At 42.0% G+C, this 24457-nt stretch overlaps 1 long non-coding RNA gene across 1 annotated transcript; it reads left to right on the top strand.

The window, feature by feature from the left end:
- Positions 1-3829: 3829 nt before the first annotated feature.
- LOC107837269 (uncharacterized) lies at positions 3830-24383 on the top strand. The gene is made up of 5 exons (XR_001663289.1): positions 3830-3934; positions 4535-4648; positions 22896-22930; positions 23164-23243; positions 23322-24383. It is a non-coding gene; the product is annotated as an uncharacterized LOC107837269 (long non-coding RNA).
- The last annotated feature ends 74 nt before the right edge of the window (positions 24384-24457 follow it).

Below are 24457 nucleotides of genomic sequence, written 5' to 3'. Positions count from 1 at the left end.
AAAAGCCTCAAATACATCAAGATATTTTAGTAATACGGTCAAACCAACAGAATGATTCTTTTTCTGAAACTTGCTTATTGTAAATTTCAGGTTATTTGTAAGTTGCTGTTACGCAACAAGCTGTTTAGAAGTTGCAGGAAACAGACTGCTCAAGTTGTTAAGTAGGCAAGTAAACTTATAAATCATGTGGATCCTACAAAGTTATGAATCTAACTTGCCAAAAACATAAAAATGAAGATGGAAAAGTAATTTGTTTACACAATCAGATATATGTTGCTTTTTTAATAACTGACAGGAACTAAAGACTTCATGTTTGACACGTTAAAATCAATCATGCACAACCTCATTGTTGCATTTATTTATGTTTCCTCAACAACTATTACTAGTTTCAGCTAATTTACTATTGATTCAATTTGGACCTTCATGTTTTCCAGGACGTGGAGAAAAGTTCCAACACTTTTGCTGAAGTTCATTTAATATTAAATGTAAACCAGCGGTGCTAGTTGGAATCTGAGGGCAATTTAAATTTTAAAAGCAATAGCCCATGATCACGCACACAAAAGCCCCGTTAATTAAAGCTGTTTCTGCAGGTTTAGCTGATCTTTTAGTCAGATGTTTTGTCTCATTAAGGTCATCGACTTGAGGGTAGAGTTGAGGAACTTTTCTTAATTTTTTTTGTTGTTGTTTACCGCTAAAACATGGTTGCAGTGCAATATCAAGGAAGAGTTGGCCGTAAAAGAGGAAAATACAAAGGCAAAAGAAAGAGCAGCGGGGTATTTGACAGTAGTGGAGGTGTGGATGTGGTGTGGGTTAACAGGGGAAGAAGAGCTGGGGGTCATGGTGGGGTAATGGCGGTCGCCTGGCCGCTGACAGACAGGCCAATCTTCTGTCTGGACAGGCTCAAGAGAGATGTGTCAGTCTCTGCCGGCACCCCGGGCCAGGCGCACCCACACGCAGCTAAATGTGTATTGGCAAAGTGTCGGTGCCAATGCCATTAGCCAGCAGACTTAAATTCCCCCCTGTAATTTTCAACGGCGCTCCTCGTTATTGGCACCTCTGATGGGTCGAGTATTTGAGTCCTAATTCACTTTAAATGGATGGCTGGTGGCGGTGAGCAGCCGGGCGACTTGTTATCACTCCTACGAGACAGTAAGGTCCACGCGCGTATGTTCACGAGCCTATCCGCCGATGCTCAACCCAGGAAAAGCTAGGAAGTTAAGTCATGGAAATAACTGATAATGACGACGGAAAATGTAAAAATCTGAATTTTAGCTGTACAAAACCTTGTTTTTTCCATTAATTACCAATTTTCTTTTTTGCTCTTTTTAACATTTAAAGCTGCAGTATGTAACTTATTAAGAAATATGTTTTTTTGCATATTTGATGTCGTGACAGTTTATTTTACAAAACAGATAATCTGTGAAAAAATTGTCAGAAATACACCACTCAGTCAGAAACCACCAATCTGAGCCAAGAGGAGGGCCTTAGCGCTGTCAATCACTCTCGTGCTTACCCTCGCTTGCTTGCTCTTTGCTAAGCTACAGCTGGTTCACCATAACACAGCCTGCTCAGTTAGCATAGCATAACCGATAACAGCATACAAGCGGTTTTCCTAGAACGGTAAGTTATTTTTCCACCATTAGCTGCATTCACTGACAGCACTAAGACCCTCCTCCTGGTTTTGATTAGTCGTTTTTGTTAAGAAGCAGTAAATTTTTTTAGACAGCAATAATATCACTGAGAGGAAGCAGAGGAAATCAGTCTTTTCACCAATTATCTGTCTCATATTGTCACGACTTGGTGACAGTTTTAACAAATATGAAAAAAAAAACACTTCTGTAAAACTTCCACACTGTAGCTTTAAACTGGATAAAATTAGGATATAATTCATAGATATACATCATAAATACAGGTTATTTGTCTATCAATACAAACAACCCGACATGTTTTATCAGAGAGAAAAAGGAATAAAAGGTCTACTGGGGTTGTGATCTAATTTGCAGGATCACAGTTACAAACCAGCTTAACCAGGTGAGCTTGACAAGAGCATAAAAAAACAACGTGGATTTAACATCTGAGTCAAGGTCTGCCTGTGTGCTCATGTCACAGTGTCACAAGAACTGACAACATTTAGACAATTTTTAGTTTTCTTTTCTGACAAATACAAACTCCTTGGCTTACAGACACTCTTTCACAAAGTGACGTGACAGAGATATCTCTATGTCATGAAAGTAACTGAGTTAACAAAGGCGCCACAACTTGGAAATTATGATTCATGCTGATAAAAAAAATCGGTTTCTGTTTATGGACACAAAACCAACTTTAGAAAGGTTTTTTTGTTGTTGTTAGCATCAAGCCTGCAGTTCTAATGTCAAAAACAGAAAAATGCTTCAATCAGCATAAGTAATAAACATCAATGAGTTTGTTCATAATTAATCAAATAAATATGTCTTTAAGTTTAAGTTTCCAACTTAATTTTTTTTCTACATTTTTATGGATTGTGTAAGAAACGTAAATAAACTCACCCAAGCAAAATAGATTAATCTAAATGTTGTGAAATGACCCTACATGTAGCCTTCATTTTGAAAATCACAACTGTCATTATAGGGATTTAAAAAAAAGTGTTAAAAAAACCAAACAATTGTTAATACCAATTTTTTTTTGTTTGTTGAATTTCAATTAATGTCTGGATTAACGACAGAATTTTAAAACATTTCAACAGTTTTAATGGTTTAAAAGTCCTCAGAAATGTTTTTAAACTAGAAGTCGAACTATGTAGTAGTACAATAAAATGCTGTTCTAACTACAACTGAGTATACTTTACAGCATGATTGCTGTCACATGCGACATAGTTTGTAATCTACTTTTATATATATATATATATATATATATATAACTCTACTTAAAAACTGTCCATATTTCCACCACAGTGCATTTGTTGTAATGTACCATCTGAATGTGAGAGTTTAGGTTAAAACTATACTACATCCTATTCTATTTAAAAGCTCTAATCTACAAAACACGCATGAAAACTACCCCAAAACATATTTACCTCAAAACATATTTTATCAAAGGAACAGGTCAAGAGGAGAGGAGACGAAATTAAAAACAGACGCGTTTTCTTGGTGATATTTTGCCCTGATCTGAGGCCTTTCGTTAACTTTTCGGTCCGACCCCGCATGTGGTCTTGACTGTAATTAGCATTTAATCTAATTTCAAAGGTTCTCTGCCTAATTCTCAATGGATGACGATAGAATAAGTGCAGAAAGGAGAGATGTTTTTACTTCCTCTCACTATCTGTGACCCAAAAAACACATTAAAACCGCTAGAATTTTCATGAGCTAAAGAGTGTGAAGTTGTTGTGGATTCTTGAGGGATTTGTAGCTTCCAATCTCTTTCTTTCTCTCTCTCCTTCTTTAAATCGTTTTAGTGATCTCTCTTTCTTTTTTCCCCCCTCACTCTCTCTCTTCTTCCCCCTGTCTCCCTCGCAGCGACAGCGTTGCCCGTCGTGTGTCGAGGGAATACGGCGTTCGTCAGGCCAAGGCAAACACATGCACGCAAAAAACACACACGCAAATGTTAAATAACTACATACAGGAGCAATTTAGCTCTGCCGTAATTTGTATATAGTGTCTGACAACCTTGCTGGAGAAGTTTTCACCCCAGAAATGCTAAGTAGTCCCAGCAGGAGTCAGTCAGGAAGAGGAGAGGGGCTCTTTGCTTTTTAATGTATTCTTCTGGAGCCCAGAGGCCTCCGAAACGCCGCGCGTCTTCACCGCCATGCTGTACACACACGCTAGCTAGCTCTCTCTCGCGCGCGCGCACGCACACATGCGTACGAGCGCGCTCGCTCACATAACTGTCAGCCTCTGAAGGAGCAGCGCTAATGGGGCTGTTTTTAATGAGCCAGGAAGAGGAGAGTGACCCTTCGAAGGTGAATATCTCTATTTCTCTGAGTTGTTTTACTTCTTTTTTTTTGCTGCATGGCAATGAATGCACGCACACATGTCCTCGTGCATTTACAGAAAAACTTATGATTATTTATCTCTAATTGTTTCTAACTGGCATAATTAGTTTTGAGCTCTGGGCTCGTTCATTCATCCAGTTCTCTCATCAGGAGCGACATCAGAAGGCAGAAATGTGTGTTTCGGGTTTTTTTTTCTCTTTCTTTCTTTATGGCTGGAGAGCTTGCATAAATTGCACCGGTTTTGGAAAAAGAAAAAGAAAAAAAGAGAAAGAAAGTAGCCCCCACAGCAATCGTCCTCCGCAAAGCTGCAGGAGATCCGGTGATTTCCTCAAGTTCCAGTTCACGTTGCAAGGGACATATCCATCCCCCCAGACAACCATTTCACTTTATTTCACTGATTTTATGATCTTTCCCTTGCACAGACGGATAGATAAATAAAAAAAGAGGGGAGGGGGAAGAAAAAAGGGAAAGAAAGAGGCAGTTCTAAAAACAGCCAAAAGATGGCACACTCTGTATGGCAACATGGAGGGTTGTGACGAGCATTGTGGTTGTCTGTATTTAACCTAGAACCTGGAGAGCATCCTGGGTCTCCTCTGCTGGGAATCTTCTGCTACTTCTAGGAGTCAAGGATGGAGAAGAAGAAGAAGAAAAGGAAGAAGAAGAAGAAGAAGAAGCAGTCAGGTAGGTGAACGGATGTCACGCTTCTGTTCATGTTGCTCAACAACCCTTGGCGTGACTACCTTCGATTTCTTTTTTCTTTTTTTTTTTTACACTTAAACAAGCCTGAGGATATATAGCTGTGACATTTTATCTCGCAGCCCCGGGTTCATTGTGTTGGCAGAACATGTGGAGCTGCAGAGCAATCTGTGAACACACGGCTAGAAGTAATGGTTCTTCTGATGTTCAGCGTCTCGCGGAGGAAACAAATGCACCGACTAACCAGATGGGACGCGTCTTATAGTGTGTGTTAATATTTCGGTGGTTAAAATAGATGGAGAAGAAGAGGAGGAGGAAGAGGAGGAGGAGGAGCGGAAAAAGATCATTTCATACATCATCTTTAAAGGAAAAACTGCCAGGAGTGATCCTCATTAATCCGAGCTGAATTGTCTCTTTTCTGGTTTTGTTTAATCTTTCTTCTTTTTTTTCTCCTTTACACCTGTGAAGCAGTTTTATGTCTGTATGAAACACGTTTTCTATAACACACTAAAAGAACTGGGATGTCTTTTTTGGGGGGGATTGAATTAATTGGTAGTTATTACATTATCATCATCATCATCAACAAAAAAAAAGTGTAAAAATGTGAAATAGGCTCGCTTTGAATAGATTATGATTCGTGATGTGCCAATATTACAGTTTATATTCACACATGTAATGAGCACAAGCTGATATGAATACTTTAAAAAACGTTGTTTTTTTTTAATTATTACTTCTACGTATTATCAGCTCTCTGTTTTCATACTGTCTACATACATTGTGGAAGCGAATGTCAGCCACACACACACAAACACACACTCTGAACATCACACACACTCCTCAAAGGCAAACACGCGCAAGCACACCCCGGATGCTACGAGAGCACTGAAAATCAATGTGACAGGTTTCAGTCGTCCCTCAGTGTACACATCCCCTCTCAGAGTCTCTCCTGACATCTGCTCGATTACCTCCCACAGCCAAACACACACACACACGCTCGTGCACACACACCAACTCCCCGTGGCCGCTCTAAGCCCCTCTGAGCTATAAGAAATGGAGTCGGCGCAGGAGAAACCAGATACTGCTGGCTGTGTCACATCGCGTTTGCCGCCACCCGTCAGAAGCCGGCATGTTTGAGTGCCAGACGTTCTGACAGCGTCAGTCATTCCCAGGCCCGGCAGCGGGTGGTGGGACGACGATGAGGAGGAGGAGGAAGCGGAGCAGGGAGGGGAGCCGGGCGGGCGGACCTTGATCACCAGAGTCTTGCTCTTACAGGGGAAGAGTGACAGGAATCTGTGCAAACCCACAAGATGTGCTGTGATGGATGATACGTCTTCAACATTTGTAGACAAAGGGCAAAAAAAAAAAAAAGAAAAGTTTTACATTCATACTTTCGAAACAAAAGAATATAGATTTCATTCAATCAGAACCTCTAGTGGCTCACGAGACGAGACACGATACGTAGTTCACAAAATTTTAATAATGTTCTCAAGAAAACTTCGAAGATCAAATATATTTTTCATAAAGGCCTTAATTCTGTACTTTTATAGAGTTTACTTGAATTGTGGTCTGCAGTACAACATTTCCCAGTGGCTATAGTGGGTTGTGATTGTTAAGTAGCTCAACATACCCATAGACATCCATTCATTGGTTGTTATAGTGATGCTTCTGCCTCTTTCAGCCTCTGAACAACTTTCATACATTGTTTGTGTCTTGTCTGCCACTACTGCCATTTATAGTTCATACAGGGAACTGAAAATGCTTCCAAGCGAGTGATTTAGGTTTATTCAGGTGAAGCCATACTGACTGCAAATGGGTAGCGCTCACGAGATAGCAGTCACCTCAATAAGAAATAAAGTGACTCATTAATATCTTGTACAAGATCTTGTCACACCCTTAATTTCAAAACTGCTACAGTTTACCATCATTTAATTTTATGGTTGAAAGTCCTTTTAACAAGAAACCAGTGACACTACTAGCTGGCTGGATTTAATGCTGCTTTATCTTTGCTTACGTGAAAGACAAATTTAATTGTTTGGAAATACTACATTTATGGCAGGGAAATAAAAGGAGCTCCACCCAGCACTCATATCGATAGCATTATTTTACAACGTCAGCTAGCAACATACAACCTGCATGTCTGTAAATCAGCTAGCTATCATTGCTGGTAGTCCCGCTAGTTTCCTAGCTTAGATCCAATGCTGCATTATAAGAAGAAGGAACAGCAAAAACATGTAATATTCTCTGATTCAAAACTTTAGTGTGTGTTTTTTGGTTAAAATATATAATTTCACAACTGCATTCAGCAACATAAACCTGAGTGTCTGTAATTATGACCGCTATAGCTGGCTACCAGAGAAAATAACCCCGCTGGTTAGCTAACTTGTTAGATACAATGTTGCTTTACAGCAAGGCAGAACAGCAAAAAAGGTGTAATATTCTGTGACATAAACACGTTAGTGTTTTTTTTTTGTAAAACTAATAATACATTACACAACGTAGTTTAAAAATCTAATGAGGAAAAAGTTATAAGATTTAGACTAAGGAAAAGAAGAAAAAGTTTCATATTTCTACATTCAAAAGAAAATACTGCAAATCTGAACACATTAAAGAGACCTTCGAATGGCTTTCTAAACCCCTTCAGGTGTGTCTTTCTGTCTGGTTTGCACGTTCGACAGCTGGCACCTTGATGATTGAGCTCCGTACTTTGTCAGACCTGTCGCTCAGACTTGAATTTTTATCTCATTTCTTGCTGCTTTAAGAAGCAGGGAGAGAGCAGAATGTCAAACCAGAAGGAGGGCAGATAAAAGCTGCCTACTAACAATCATATATGACAGTTAAGGACACACACACACACACACACACACACACAGGAAGAGGGGGAAACACAGGTGCACAGTCAAACCGAGCTGCACCTCATGCCTCCTATGTCCACAGAAGATGTTGACGGCAGCCCGGTTTGTCAGGTCATCTGACAGCACCTTGAGCTCCCCTGTGGCCGCCGGGTTTCAAGACAGCAGGACAGCGGGCGCGGACAGCAGCACCTTGGAGCCCCACCTCGTCTCGCGCCGTGCGCCTCAACCCCTCCACTCCGCTCGAGCCTCGCCTTTTTCCTCACTTTCAGCCTCACCCAGGCTTCAGAAGAGTCTGGACAGGATGAGAGCTGATGGACAGGCTGTCTCTGGTGTGAACCCATCGCCCTCTCCGACTGACGTCATGGAGAGACATGCAAAGACAGCAAAGTTTTATATAGATACATAGTGAAGGCTGTTGGATGTACATCATATAGGCTGTTGCCATTTCCTTTCTTTGTGCTAATTTTGAGGGAGCCAATAGCTGTTTAAAATCCCTCTGATTTGCCTGTAAAAGTAGAAAAATATTTTATTTCTTTAAAGCAATAACATTAAAAAATGATGTCCTGGAAATAACCCAAAGTAAAACCAAGTAAAGGTGTTTACATCAAAATAGGATGGCAGATTTACAGTGAAAACTGTTTGTATAAATTGAAAATGCCCAAGTATTATTTCTTGTTTAAGAGTTTCTGTTCTATTCAAAGGTCATAAGAAGAGAATATCTTAGTAACTTTGTGTTGGGATCTCAGTTTGGCATAAATCCAGATAAGTTGATTGTGGAGTCTCGAGCTAATGGTTATTTTGACCAAAGTGGACTTTTCTCACCTTAAAATTACTATAGTTTAAAAAAAAAAATCAGAACATCCTATTTTCTTAAACACTGCAAAGTCGTCATGTTTGCATTTGGTGGTTACTTATGAAAAATAAGGTTCTTATTAACACAGGAAATTGAGTTTGGAGGTGGTGCACCTCCAGTAATCTTCCTGAGTGAAACAGATACTGAATGGAACATGTAGAGCATCAGATTTGAGTGATGGTATGTCAGCAACAAAAATATTGTTGTGGTTTTGGTAAGGAATATTTTCAAATTTATTTACCGTATTTTCCGCACTATAAAGCGTACCGGATTATAAGGCGCATAGAATAGAAGCTACAGTAGAGGCTGGAGTTACGTTACACATCCACTAGATGGAGCTGCACTAAAGGGAATGTCAACAAAACAGTCCGACTCCGGTCGGCAAGGAGAGCCTTCCGGGACTGGGCTGGGGCGTGGCCGGACAATGGTCACCCTTCTCAGTTTGCACACAGCATGTTCGTGGAGAACGTGGTGCTAAATGACCTGCAGACGACCTGATTCTAGACGGTCTAGATAGGTCAGTCAAACTTTATTAACAAACCAGCGTTCCAACAACTATCCCAGCATGCACCGCGCGCTTCTTCTTCTACAGCCGAAAATGAAGTCGGCGGCTGCTTACCGTAGTTGCTAGATCTGTTGTGGCTGAATATTGGTCCATATATAAGGCGCACCGGATTATAAGGCGCACTGTCAGCTTTTGAGGAAATTGAAGGTATTTAGGTGCGGCTCATAGTGCGGAAAATACGGTATTTATTTTTTTTACACAGCTGTTATTTTAGCCACCTTAAATCAAGATCAAATATGATCTTGAATGAACATTTAAAATTTATATAGTAAATAATGTCAGATTTTTTTTTTATCAAGGAATGAGAATCTGTTTCAATAAGAAGAAAAAGATCAATCTTTGTCTTTAAGTTTCTTTATTCGAAGGCAAAAGCGCTCAAAATAACCAGTAAAAATAAACATTACCACTGCTAAGAGGCCAATAATAGTGTTTAAATTGCTATTAAAATTTTAAGACACTAGAAGTACACTTTAATTCTGGCCCCCTCTAAGGCGAGATATTAGCTTCAATCTCCTGGAACAGCTAAGAGAGCTAACTCCTGTAAGATTTTGACCACCTATAATCTTCTAAAAAAAATCATGGACTGTCCCTTTAAGTCACCGCACTCATGTATGTCCAAATGAGCCTTTGCCAGAAGGAAGCAGCGAGACGCTTGGAATGCAACGTGCACTTGAAGATAAATGTTTCACATTCTCCGTGGAGCTCAATGAGGGCTGCTGTCAGTCTCCCTCGTAGCCATTCCATGTATCACTAGCTCAAAAATGAAGGACCTCTGCTACGAATGATTAATAAACAAACCTATTAACGCTGCGGCGGACGTCTCACAAAAGGTTCATTTTCGGAAATACAATCTCCTTTTTGTTAATAATGTCCATTAATCATGCGAGGATGTCACTTAACGCAAGGTTAATGAAACACCGCTAATGCCTGGCTAATCTATCCTGAGTCAGAATGCTGCTGTAAGTGGGATTCCTAACCCCTCCAAAGTATCTTCCGGGTGGGGTTGGGGTGTGTGTGTATGTGGGGGAGAGGGGGTATTCACGCAGCGTGATTGATGGATGCGAGACAGGGGATGTCCATTATTTTAAGTGGAACACAGAGGCAGAATGTGGGGTCAGCTGTGGGCCGCACAGAAAGCACTACCTGTCCAAACGGCTAATGAACCGCTGACAAGATATATGGGAACACTTTGGAGGAGAATTTAAGTATGACATAACAACTTGATAATGGATTTACTGCGGCGCTCAGAACCATTCATTCACAATCAAGCGCAATGTTGCGACCCCAACCAAGCGCCCGATCGTAACGTGTTTGCTCGCGTTGGGATTTGCGCAAAGTCTTCCTCCGACTTCCATTTTCCAGCTGTCAGGCCGCCCTGTTAAACAGAGTGTTATTTTTGTGTGTGTGTGTGTGTGTGAAAGCATGGCGTGGTGTGAGCACCACATTAGGAGAAATGTTTATTGTAATGTGAGTGTCTGGTGCCAGCTGAGCGGAGCTGCAAGCTGTTTGGAGAAGCGGATGACTGTTTGATTGTTTGATGACAATGTGAGCCTTGCATCTCGCTGCCTTTCGTCTGCGTCTCTGAAGAACGGCTGACATTAAATGTTTGATGTTGGCGTGCTCAACTGATGTACAAATAAAATCCTCACCGTTGAGACGTTATTTTTTATTTTTCTCCCCCCCTTCTTTCTTTCCAGCATTTTGACAATACATTTGTTGTTTTTGTTGTTTTATTTCCCAGATTCGATTCAAGTTTTCCCTTTCCCCATCTCTCTAAAAGTTTGTATTGTTTTATCTTTGCTTTCTTGCCCAATCTCCCCTTCCTCATCTCCCCACTCTTTCCTTCCTTCCTCTTCTTGTGCAAGAAAGCTAATAGAAAACAGAAATTTTACTCTGGGTTGCATATGAAAAACTGTTTTCCACTTGAACACCTCTTGGTTTTTAATAGGGGGGTGTATACGGCATGACGCTATAATGCCAGAGAGGGGCGGCGGTGCTGGTAGAGGAGACGCAGGTCAATATGAGTCCTAATAAAGCGTGAGTTCATTTCCCTGCTGCGCTCCCCCCTGGCCACCGGCTGCTCCATATACAAGTCAAATTGGCTTTTTGCCTCCCAAAGCCCTTTGATTTATGACCGGGTTCCATTGACCGGACCAGCTAGTTTTCATTTTTGTTAAATCGCGTGGCCTCTTAAATGAAACTATTGATTTAAAGTCAGCTTACTGAGGATTTAATTTGTATTTGGAAAATTAAAGCAGGTAACGCTTTATAATTTCACACTACAATGGAGTAGAACCAGTTATCCCATATCCCTGGACTTTTATCCGAAAATAGGCATTAACCCCCCACCACCCACCTTTTCCACGTTCTACCAGTAAACACAACTATTGCCTTTTTTTTTATGTTTTTTCCCTCCTCACTCCGTCTGCTTAAGCTGGCCACTTTGTGTGGCTGGTAATAACTTCTGGGCAGGCAGAAGATGATTTGTAGCCATAACATCACAAACTGGAGGATCACATATGTAGTGTCTGTTTTGTTTCGTTTTAGATTTTTTTGTTTGTTTTTTTTCTGCTGTTGTTCAGGAATGCTACCACATGTGAAAGCAAAACTGGGATCTAATTGAGTGCAGATCTTGACTGTTCGGTTTTTGGAGAAAATAAACCCCAATGACCTATTATTATTATTATTATTTTTGCATCAATATGAAACAAAATCCGACACATCTACTACTGACATGTACTCCGTGACTGTACTGAACAACTGTCAAGTGCATACTCAAAAACATACACCTCTGTGTCATCAGCATACACATAAAGAAAGATGCTGTAATACTTGTAATACTTGTAATATGAGTTAGCTAATAAAAAATGAATGGAAGTGACCCAAGAAAGGAGCCTTGTGGAACCTCACATATGATCTTTCTTCCAGCACAAGTAAAACTGTGCAGGGAAACCAAGTAGTTTTGGTCAATAAAGCAAAATTTTAATGTATTTGGCATCAAGTGGGTTTTTTGGGTGGGTTTTGCATGAATTCAGTCTCAGTGCCTCGGTGGGGTCAAAAATCCAACCGGAAAGCACTGAGCTGGAAGAGGGGAACGCAGTACACTGGAGAAGTATATGAAGATGATATAGAGCGAGGTACGTTTGGAATGGACACAAGCAAGTTTGATGAGCTAGTTTAATGCCTACCCCCAGTTCTTCACTAACCATGTGGGAAACTTTTTTCATGTCATTTTTTAAGCCAAAAATGCTAGATTAGGCTTGTGACATTAAGGAAATATTTGAAAGAGAAATAAAATATTCAGGGTCTTTGCAAAATGATCTGAGTGCAGTAAAGTATTTACTATCCACAATGTTTGGGGTCCAACACGTCTACAACACACAGCCTATGGCCTGAAGGTCACTTCCCACTGGTCAACACGTCCTCAGTCTGTGTCAGACGGCTCCGATTTTGGCTTTATTGAAAGCAGACGAGATAAGTAGTTGAACGGTTTCTTTCATCTGTGACTCAAAGAAGACCTCTGTGTCAGTTTATCTTTTTGTTCGCTGGTTTGTCACCAGCGTTCCACTTTCACAAAACTCAAGGGGGGGGGGGGGGAATTTGGCATCAAGTCACAGAGGAGTAAACAGTTGAAAACATCACACACACGACGTCGTCTCCACTCTGGAATTATTCAAATGACACTTGGGGAGCTTTCGGATTCTCCATCATTTCATTTCTTTCTCTTTTTTTTTTCCCACTTCTGCCTTCGCATTTTTGACAGAATCTGAAATGATGAGCCTCACCTTTTCAAAAAAAAAAAAAAAAAAAAAAAAACATCACACTTTCTGCTCCGAAAGAGGAAGCTACAATTACAGCTCAAAAACGGCGTGACATATTTGTTACTGATTGTCCCTCATTTGTGTGTGAGGAAGACGCGCTCACAGTGGGGCCTGTCTCAGCTTTGTCTCCAGGTCTTGGCTTCCGCCGTCTCCTCCGCTGACACCGTGGCAGCCAGGCTTCCCTCCCTGCCACCCCGCTCACCTCTTCCCCGCTTCCCTCACCCTGCCATAAGCTCCTTCACCAAGCCCCTTATTAACCCCTCCCTCTTCCCCTGGCATTGAAAAGGCGCTGTCTTTAAACCTGTCCCTGTGTCCTCAGCAGAGTTTTAAACAGCGAGCGTGTGGGCGGATGGGTGGATCCCTTTTCCCGGGCTCCCACTCTGACTGTTTTATATTATATTTAGTAATAATAATCACAGCTATCGCGCCTCCTCCTCCTCCTCCTTCTTTTTTGTGAAAGCCTCTTCCCAACGGGGCGGAGGGACGGGATTGCTGTCTCCCTGGCCTCCTCACCTCTGAAATGACTGTGTGTGTGTGTGTGTGTGTGTGTGTGCGTGTGCCGATCACCCTCCATAAAGGAGAGGGTAGAGCGGCGGGAGGGGGTGGGAAGCTCTAGGGTGTCATTAACTCTTTTCTTCTCCCTGAGAGGAAACAGCGATTTGACTACCATGATCCTGACCCCCCACTCCCAAACCCAGCCAGCATCCCTCCACCCCCTTTGGGTGAGCCCACCCAAATGCCCCCTCACCCTTCTTCCTCCTAGTGTTTATTAACACGTCTTTGACTTCACAAGACTCTTTAAAGTGAGATCCCCCTCATTCAGACGTCGCATAGAGCGCCCTCCCACACGTCCCCCACTTTCGTTTTCATCATCAGCGACCTGTTGGAGCAGGGGAATTCACAACTTCGTCTTGATCACTTTTTCTGCTTGAACTTCTTAATCTGCCTGAAACTGCATTTACTGAATGATTCTGATTGTAAATGTAAAAACTGATATTTAGATTCATGTCGTTTCTTTTAAGATGTTCCGTTTTTGCACAATATTCTTGAATGAACTGTTCTGCTTTAAGAGGCCGAAAAGTAAATTAGAATGTGCGTTCCGATGAGGATCTTTTAACAGTGGGATTAAGAGTGCCTCTTGCAATTTGGCAACATTATACATACTTTTAATACCCAATGTCTTCTGGTTCTGGTTCTGCTCTACATCTTCAGAACCAGAACCAAACATGGAGAAGCAGCAGTCAGCTTCTACGCACCACAAATCTGGAACAAACTTCCAGAAAACTGCAAAATTGCCAAAACACTGAGTTCCTTTACGTCCTCTGAGTCATTAGTGCTGTCAATCAATCTTGTGTACATGCTGCTAAATGTCCTACTGGCAGATAAACAAGTTACCATTACAGGAAAACTGTTTATCCGCCATAACTGGTGGTCATGCTAACTAGCAGGAGCATTCATGGTAGACTCTGTTGTTGTGAACGAGGGTGATTGACAGCACTAAGACCTCATGCGAAGCATGTATGTGGTGACAATGAAAAGGAAAACTTCCATTTAACCAACGGGTGGTTTGAGAAGATAGAGCAGACACAGAAACACGTCATGTTCCAAAAATATGTTACAAAATTAATTCCTGCTAGCCTGGGAAAACCTATGGAAAACTTTATTTGTGATGGAGGATCTGACCTGATAGCTGTCATTTCAGGAACTGGCGAGATGAGAAAGCGACAGGTGTTGACTTGCTTTTTTGAGGGCCTTCAAAACCAAATGGAAATAAAGGAGAAACATATAAAGTTTGGTTCAAGTTTTGTAACCCTAATTTAAAAATTTAAATCAGTTGATAATGACCATTGGGCATCAGGTCAATGGTTATTGACCTAGCAAGGGTAATGTCCTTGCCATAACCCTCCAAGGACAAAAAAAACAAAAACATGTATAGACATTGAATAGATTGCCATTTTTTTATACAATAATTCCCTTTTTAATAGCATTACTCTTTGATATTGAAAACATCCTGTCTTTACTGAACATCAAAGAAATCTTGTACTTTCTTTTCCTCACAGGACTCCTTTACACCAAAGCTTTCTTAATCAGATGATTCATGTGTTTTTCCTTGAAGACTCACGTTCCATCATTACGAGGCAAAAGGAAACATGCTGAAACCTGACAGAGAGCAAGTTTCAGCACCAATGAGGGGCAAACTGCTCCTCATTGGTGCAAACTGCCATGAAAGTATATGCACTATAGCATGTGATTAATATTTGAATACCAAGCGTCTGGTAAACATTTTAGTGTTACCATGTTGTTCTCACTGGAAACAAAAATGGTTTCTGACAATAAAATGCAAAGACGTGAACAACTGAGGTCTAATGTACTGGACTGTTAGATATTCTTTGTCCTACATGCTCTACATTCTTATTCTTATTAGCAGAAATGCCTTAATAAAACCAATAGTGATGGCTGGATTGATTAATTATCTCAGGTCTTTCTACAGATTAAAAGGTGGACATCATTTAGTGTCAGATGTGCGGCTCTTAACCACCCAACGTGACCCAAATGTGAAATGCATCTGTTCATAAAACATCCCAACGCGCTTTCCCTCCCATCACAAACCCCAAGCAGATGTGGAAAATACAAGGTCACATTCCTACCGTGTCTTTTATCTCCAAATTCTGAGTAAAACCTGCCCGAATCCGACCCGATCATAAATCTGTACATTTCTGTGGGCTCAGATATTTTAAAACGTATGTATTGTTTGAATCTTTGTGGCCTCTTGCAAATATAAGGAGAGCTTTAGACAATACGATGTCAAAATAATTAAATAATTAGTTAACATTTAATGAGGTATACACTCAGGTCCTCCACTCTAATTGTACAAACAAATACAATTAAGAAAATATAAATCTGTAAGTTTGTTATTCAAATGTTATCTTCACTGTAAAAACTATTATGAGGCATGTTCTAGACACCATCCCCATGATGAAACACGGTGGTGGCTGCATTGTGTTGTGGGATTGCTGTTCTTCAGAGGGGACAGGGAAACTAGGGCGAAGGTTTATCCCCAATATCCTAAACTTGCAGCCAAAGTCACAAAATATTTAGGTTCTAAAACATCCTATTCAAAGCCCAGACCTAAATTCTATTACAAATCTGAGGCATACTTGAAAACTGCAAACCACAGAAGCTCTCCATTCAGTCTGGCTGATCTAAAGTTATTTTGCAAAAATGAAAAGGCAACGTTTCCATATTTAAGATGGAAGTGCATCCAGCAAAGAGTTGGAGCGAAAGACGGTTCTACAAAGTATCGACCCGGAAGGTCTGGATACATTTCCAATGAAAATCTCTCATTTTCTAACTTATTTAAAGTTATGCATCACAATTGTGCCTTACTTGATCACTTAAAACTGGAATAAAATACACTGACATCTTTTGTTCTAACGTGACAAATTGACAAAGACAGCCACAAGGAGGCGCACCAGCAATAGATCCACTTCTTCCATGAATTTCTAAATACAGCACCGTGATATTGAATGAAAAAAAAAAAACTCTCCAGTGCAATAATGATTCAGTTCTTTTGCGCAGCTATTTTTGAATCTTCCGACTGTTTACAACGAGTTAATCACTTCCTGGAAAACGGAATGAAGCCGTCCAGCGGGGGCATTAGTCACGTTGCAAACAACTCCGATCAGGACTCCATTGCTCCTTGATTGATTCTTTCCCTGAAGTCGAGACTCGGACCCGGGATGATCCAGGACGGTAGTGACTGACTGACTGTGTGAGAGTCCCACAGGGAGCTCGAACGAGGGTCTGCGGGCCGGGCTGCCAAAAGCTCATATCTCTCTCCTCTCTCATAAACATAGCAGCGCGCTGATGTCTTTAAAAGGCCCTGAATGACATCTGGGAGTGCGGGAACACTGTGATTAATCGCCAAGTTAATTCTCATGGAAATCACCCCGGGCCGGCGCAGAATGAGAAGAGGAGGAGCCGGAGAGGCGTGTGAAACAAACTCTGGCCAAATGCACAGAGATGATTGCTCACCGGGGGATTTTTATGGTATCAGCGCTGAGTACAGTGGTCCTCCCTCTCGTGCCAGCGCTCAACTCCATATTTCAAATCTATAGCTTATAAATTGGTCAGCTGAGGTTGTTAGGATATAATGGCTCTGCATACGGCTTGTTAAAATTACGTAAGAAAGTCGTAAAATGTACAAAGATTATCTCGAGTTTTTAAACGCGGCCTCAAAACAAGGAAAAACGGAGGAAACCTCCCGGAGGACGCCGATCGTGGCAAAGTGAGAAACGCGGGTTAATGGCAGGAGTGTCAGGCTCGGGGATGAAGTTTCGGTGGTAAACGCGGGATTATGCTTGATTTAATGGGATGTTTGGTAGTGAATCGTTGAGTCTGATTTCCCACAGGAAAAAAAAGGGGTGGTGGTGGGAGGAAGCCTTCTATCTGTTGCAAATGCTGCGCATGTACCGGCTTAGGTAAATCATCCAGGGTAGGGGTTTGGGGGGATGAGGGGGAATCATTCAACTAAACAGTTCTCGGTGATAAACGACAGCTTTGGGAAGATACAGACACGTGTGCATTCTTGAGGGGGGGAAAAAAGAAAAAGAACGGTGTCCGCTGAGTTTGAGAAACGGTGGCATTCACAACTCGGCCTCTTCTCGCAACAAAGGCTCGGAAAGTTGAGGCTGACGCCACACAAAAATGGATGAAAGTTAGATAGAGGCTGCCGATGTTTGTCAGGAGCAGGACTTCTGCCGTCTGGCAGAAATGCCTTCCCTAAGTCATACGTCTATGCCAGCATTTAAAAAAAAAAAAAAGCAAAAACGGAGAGGTGGTAGCAGGTAATGGAGAAATTTGCCCGAGTGAGGAATTGATTTTTGTCTGACCCAAGAGAGTACTTCATTTCTTCGGTCACGGAGTGTTCTGGGACATGTGTTGTGCTAACAGCAGAGCAAAGGAGCCCATGCAAAACAATTCTTTAACATTTTTAGAAATGTTTCTGTTTCTTTTTTCTCTCTCTCTTTCCTCTTTACACCCACTCGTCAACTGGAGCCCAACCGGTTCACCTTTTTTGACATTTAGAACTGCAGAGGTGCAACATGCGGCCGGTTGCTCTGATTGGTTGATTTACAGAGGAAGGGAGAGTTTGAGTCTTAAAGGAGCAGCGCCAGCTTCCCCAAAAGGTGCATAAATGAACGTTCTTCCTTTCAACGACTCACCGTGCCCACGGTAAATCTAGAAGCCAGATGTTTCTGTGATATCAGTCAAACTTACTTTGAATGTAGCTCGTCACATTATAACGTGACTTTTTGTTTTGCTACGTTGCTGTAAAGAACATAGCCTTCAATTCTCAAAAACAAGCTCCCACTCCTCTGATGACGTCACAAAAGACAAAGCAGTTACTTTGACTACATCCACTCATATTTGTTCTTCTTTACTTGCTTCTTTTTAATCAAATTCCTCCTTCAAAGGTGTTTACTTGTCTTCTGTCTGAATGCAGTAAAATGTTTGAGCTGGACAGATTCTAGGAACATTTGGCAACAATGAAACACATGGGATGGCCAGATTTCATCATCAAAAGTCTTCAGGGATCATTTTGAGTCAGATTAAAACTGTTGCCTGGTTGATGTGTTACTTCAATGTGATATTCAAGTCCCAGCAGAACAGCTGCTTTGCCCATGGGCGGCCTCAGCTGAAAATGATTCCAAGACGACAAACTTTTACTGGTTTCACCCGACATGCATGCACCCAGCTTATTCTAGGGGTCAGCGACCTTTAGTGTCCAAAGGCCATCCTTTTGCCATTATGCCTACTAAATAAAATTTGTATGGAAACCGCAAAACCTAAACGACTTTAAATAACTGTATTTTGTTTTGTTTAATAAAATAAATATATGTATATATTTAATTTAAAATTAATGAAAACTATCAAACTTTAATGAAGGAAAAATTAATTTATGCTCTTGATCAAGATATCTTATATCCATGGAAGAGTAACAAAAAAAATCATAAAACACAAAAAAGTATATAAAAAATATTTCCTATTATACTCATGTCAATCTGTTGTATTAAAAAAAATTATGCATGTTTTTCATGAAAAAATGTTTTTCTAAAAACACTCGTCATTTTTGTATAATTTCAAAAATATTAAGAGAAATATGTATCTGGATCCACAGTCTCTAAACCATCACAACCACAACACTAGTCTTTGGAAAATCACATGGCTATTTAACATGATAAATAGCTACAATCAGAAGTTCATTTCAGTAATGGAGAAAAAGTTCAAATGCAACTACAGAAATAAAGTTTTGAAGATGATTGTTGTCATCAACACAGTTTGCTTCAGTTTTACCATCCTTCGTAGTTTGGGACTCAAACTCTGTTTCTAACACGTCATCATTTGTAGATAAAAGGCAAATGAAATGCTTAACTAACACCTGTCAAAAACTGCTTCTTAACTCGATTTGGTACTATTTTCACTTTTCATAAGAGTTTTATAACTAACTTATTTGAATACAAAATGTAACAGATGTTTCATACTGACTGTAAATAAACCTGTACATGACATGAGGATGTTTCTTCTTTAATTACTATAACCTACTCAAAGTCTACTATTGGAAAATCTGGTTTTATGACTCCAGTAAATGCTATTTATGATCAGAGGAACCCTCTGAGTAATTTTCTTCAATTGTAATCTGTAAGCAGTAATAATCAAGACCAAACAACGATGAGAACCACAATCAGATGGAAAATGAGCATTTTGTTTATAAATATTTACTGCCATCGTCATTTAAATAAGCGATTCTCATTAGCATAAAGCACATGGGAATGAAAAGTGGCAACACTTGCGGAAAAAAAATAAGGGTCCTAATTGGTGTAAATGTAAATGGCCAAGTACTCAGGAAACAGATGTCACACTCTTATCCTTTGGTGCACTTTTAAAACTTTTACACTTTTTGGAAATCTTACATCATCACCAAGCTGTGTTTTATTGTCAGTCTACATTTGTTAGTGGTAGAAAAAAAAAGAAAAGAAATACACCACTGCATCTTTAATTGTCAATCCCCACTCTTTTTTTTTTTTTTTTTTACATTCATTTCAACAGGCCATTGGTTTTGATTTCACACGATTATGGCAGATGATGGTACAATCTTACCCGTATAATTGAATACCTTTGCTCTTACTCCATCAAAACACAGCGATACGGATGGAGCGTACGCGCCGGCTGTCACCGTTTCTGTCCACCTCAGCAAGAAGCGGCTGGTTTTATAGGGCTGGTAAGGAGCGGAAAATGTGAATAAGCGATTTTGGAAAGCCCGACTCCCCTCTGCAGTGCTAATTTAGTGTGAGAGCTAAGTGGCTCATTTTTATGTGAACACCATTGTGTTCCCTAACTGTGCAGCAAACAATCGCTGTTCCAAGGCAAAGAAGGACACAATGTGAACAATAGAACAATGAGGGCCTTTTTTCCCTCTCTCTTGCTGCCTGGAGGAATATAAAAAAAGCGAGACAGAGAGAGATTCTCACAAAAACAAAACAAAAAAAAAAACAGGGCTGTGTAATTGTTTTCTGAGGCTGAGATTTGGATATATTAAGTGCTTTTTAAGATATTTTTTAAAGGGCGATGTCGTGCACCAGAAGGAAGTACGGTACGTCTATATGAGTGCTGCTCACGGATGTGTCAGGTGCAAACGGCAGGTATCAGGTCGTCTGTTGTCAAGGCTAGCTGGTGTGGATGTTGACAGGGATCAGCGACGGGTGTTAAAACATTGTGGGGGGGCCCTTGCTCTTCCCTTGCCACTGAGCAACCCGAACCTGACACTATCACTGGGGAGCATGCACGAGTCAATGCTACGCTGCACACACAGACAGCGAGCAATCTCCCCTCTCTGTCTGCCGCACTCCATCTCGGCTTCCCCAACCTCGTACCCCCCCTGCATTTTCTGCACGTCCCTCCTCCGTCCCCTTCTAAAAAAAAAAAAAATATGCCGAGAACGCTACAGCTTCACGGCCTGGTCTCGGGCGTGTCATCAATCAAAACCGATCGTATCAGTCTTGCACACAAAGCTGGATTCGTTGTGCGGCGCGATGGTACGGAAGATTCAGCTTGGCAACGTTCGTTATCGTCCGGTGTATCAAACTTTGTTTCACTGTCGCGCCTCTTTGCAGCGGAAGCCTCATCGAGGCCCTCTTCCCTTGGTGTGGCTTGCGAGGGCCTACATCTGTTTGTGATATACAATGTAACGCAGCACCTCACCCACACTCTGAAGTAACAGATTCACGGTACGACGTGGAGCTGACACTCTGCACTTTCCCCAGAAGGTTGCGCTCTTAACGACTACAAACCCCGCCACCGGCGCGACCGGCGGCGACCCCCTCTTCTTCCCTCCTTTTCAGCTCCTCACACTGCTTACATGGACAGCCCATAATAGCAGACATGAATCTGTGTCTCCCCTTGCTCCAAACAGATGCCGGCTGTCCATAAATCACAGGCCTCCATTTTGTTGGGTAGAACAAAAAGCGTTGTTTCTGTGGGCCTGGTAATAATCCCCGTGCCCCATGTTGTGTTTTGTCTCTGGACGGGCTCTTGTCTCCGCTCTCCTCTGTCACACTCCTGCTTCTCCACATGCATTACAATAGGGGCAGCCAGGTGATGAATATTTGTGTCTCGCCTGCCGTTAAGATTTCATTAATCACCGCAAGACTTGAGAGCAAAGCTGTGTACCTGGCCGGGCCGGCAGGCTGAGGGGCCCTCCCCCCCGTGCTACCTCCTGGGGACAACGAGCAGCCATGTTGCGTTGTGTTGTGGCAGGGCTTATTTGTTGTATTTGTTTCTCCTCTCTCTTCCTGTCTCGGTGTTCGCACGGTTCCAAGCAGCCCTTGTTCCTCCCAAAAGGACGGATTTGCTGAAAGAAGCAAAAAGTTAAGCCATTACTGTCCGAGAGCGAAAAATAACTACGACATGTCAGCAGCCGCATTTTATGGTAAAGTTGTTGATCAATATCAACTGACTCAACGATTATTCGGCCAGGTGCGGAAATCTGTGGCGCCCCTGATGCCTGCAGACACAACTGCGCGGCACATACAGCAGCAGAGCTGCAAAGCCAGTGAGATTAGACAGAACACAATTACGCATGAACGTTTTGCATGGGTTCAAAGATTAGCAAACAGCGACTGCAGTTAAAAACAACATAGTTGTCAGTGTAAAAGTTTACTTTTTGGAAACGTGAGATAAAACTTCCTCACATAGAGTTGTGCTTTGCCATGATGGTTCAAAAGAAGAACTTTTACATTGCCTGGCAAATGTAGTTGTACCCTTTGAGGTTTCCCACATTTGATCACATTATAACCATAAACTTTAAATGAATTTGCGGGGATGCTGTATGGAAGGAAGGCCAACATAAGGCAGTGCATAACTCAAGAGGAAAGTGACGGTTTCATGGTTTCAAATTAAATCAAAACCTGAAAGTGTTTTTGTACCAATAGTTGTCCAGTCGAGCTCGTCCAGAGCTACTGTGGGCCTCTTGGCCGTTTCTTTGATGAATCCTCCGCTGTCAGTCTAGGTACCGTTTCTTAGTAGGTTTACGACAGTGCCATACATCTGGCACTATATATAGATATGAGTAGAGCAGCTTAGAGATAATCTAAGTATATCTTCTAAAACCACATTGACCTTAACACGATGGATCTAATGTTGACCAGTGGGGACACATTTCTGCTCTGAAACGCCACCTTGAGTTTGAGTTGTTTTGATTTTGGACAATAGTTCGCCTCTCCTTTTTATGAGAGTGCATTTTAATTTTACAACCTTCAACTGTAAAGTCACATGATATAGATTAACCTTTTGCACTTAATGTCCATCTTTTGATGTCTAAACCACAGGCAAGTCAACTGAATTTTCAGCGGTTCATCCTTGAACCTGACCAAAACTTCAGACTTCAAAAACAGGAGATACAACTGTTTCCTTGTTTGTCTTTCTTTGCTGCGCTCCTCACCTCCTTCTTCTTTTTGTTTTTTCCTTTTCTTTTTACGGCGCGGGTGAGGCGGTAACAGATGGAGAGACAGAGTGCGGGGATGATGAGGACGTAAAATGTGCAACGTTTACTCATTCGCTTCTTTATTGTCTTCCGCTGCAGGAGCCGGAGTACCAGAGCGAGCGGAAAACAAACCGGTGGGTACAAGGACACGGGCCTCCCGAGCCTCATTCACCAACCAATCGGCCTTGATAGGATCCACCAGCTGCCAAGGATTCACTCACTCCCCCCTCTTTATCTTCCCTTTCTCTATCTACCCTTACCTCCCCACCTGTTCCCTCACTGTCACTCAATTTTTACACTTTTCTTCCTATTTGCACCCCCTTCCTCCCTCTCCCACTCTCCTCTTCCTGTCTGTAATGCCTAGCAGTGATGGATAGACACGTGCCGGCGTACAGAGGAACCTATTTGGACTGGCGTGTCAGCCCATCTTTATCAAATGTTGCAGAGGTATATTCTCTTGCTATGCTTCATTACTCTGGAATGGCGGGCCCTGAAATGTTTGACTGCTCTGTCTTCTCTCTTCAGAACCCCGCTCCGCTGCTCCTTTCCCTCCACCTCCCCCGTCTTCCTGCCCATTTAGCCGCTGTGAGCTGTGAGCTGCAGGATCGGAGCTTTAGAGTGAGCGCGAAAAGCGCAGGCCCTTCTCCGCCGGATGGCCGAGGGAACGCTGCGATGCTTCGGAAGAGTTTGGAGTGGGGTAGATATCGATTTACACTGCATGACTGGGGCCGCTAACGAAGCCTCTCCCCTGCCTGCCCCATCTCATGACAACCACCTGCCTCGCCGCGCAGCCATTGGCTGAGCCTCGGCAGCGCCTCTGCCAATCAAAGCCCCACTGATGGCCCCTGCTTGAGCATGACCTCAGGATGACATCACTGGAAAGGCATTAAAGTAATAAAGGGCTTGCTAGTACAATACAGTAAAGGGCAGGGCAACATAATGCCTCATCAATCAGAGCATACACAGAATTCAAATAGAGGCGTCTCACTCTTAGTTGAACGAGAGGTCATCTCTCCCGGAGCGCCGTCTCCCCTGGAAAAACTTCTCCCTCCGAGTCTATCAGTTCTGTCGTAATGTTTTGAGTCTATCTGCGCTGCACACCTTGTCGGTAAAATGGAGACAGGCTGTGTAAGTGTGTGTGTGTGTGGGGGGGGAGGGGTGGATAGAGGTATATTACCACATAGGAAGGTGGGGATCAATAGTAAATCCTCCTGAGCTGTAGGTATTTCTCCTGAGATGTGGGGACTCTTGAGTCTAATCAATGAAAACCACGGCGAGCATCTTGGACTTGATGGAAGTTTGGACTGATGGGAATCCATCGTGAGATGAGTTACAGCGGCCATCATAAAAAGGAGAGGCGAACGATTGTCCAAAATCAAAACAACTCGAACTCAAGGTGGCGTTTCAGAGCAGAAATGTGTCCCCCACTGGTCAACATTAGATCCATCGTGTTAAGGTCAACGTGGTTTTAGAAGATATACTTAGATTATACGACACAAATGTAGTAAAATTACCCAATGTCTTCTTCAGCTTTTCTTCAGAAAGGAAAGGTCTGTTCGCAAACAATAAATGTTTGACTTTGAGAAATGAAACTGTATCCACTGATTCAATCATAACAGCCACATTTCAGGCCTACAAGTGTTGTGGGGTTAGAGCAGCGG

The sequence above is a fragment of the Poecilia formosa genome, unplaced genomic scaffold, assembly GCF_000485575.1.
Source record: "Poecilia formosa unplaced genomic scaffold, Poecilia_formosa-5.1.2 Scaffold0, whole genome shotgun sequence".
NCBI classification, from domain to species: Eukaryota; Metazoa; Chordata; class Actinopteri; order Cyprinodontiformes; family Poeciliidae; genus Poecilia; species Poecilia formosa.
Note: the sequence above shows the minus strand (reverse complement) of the source record. Positions and strands in the feature narration are given on the sequence as shown.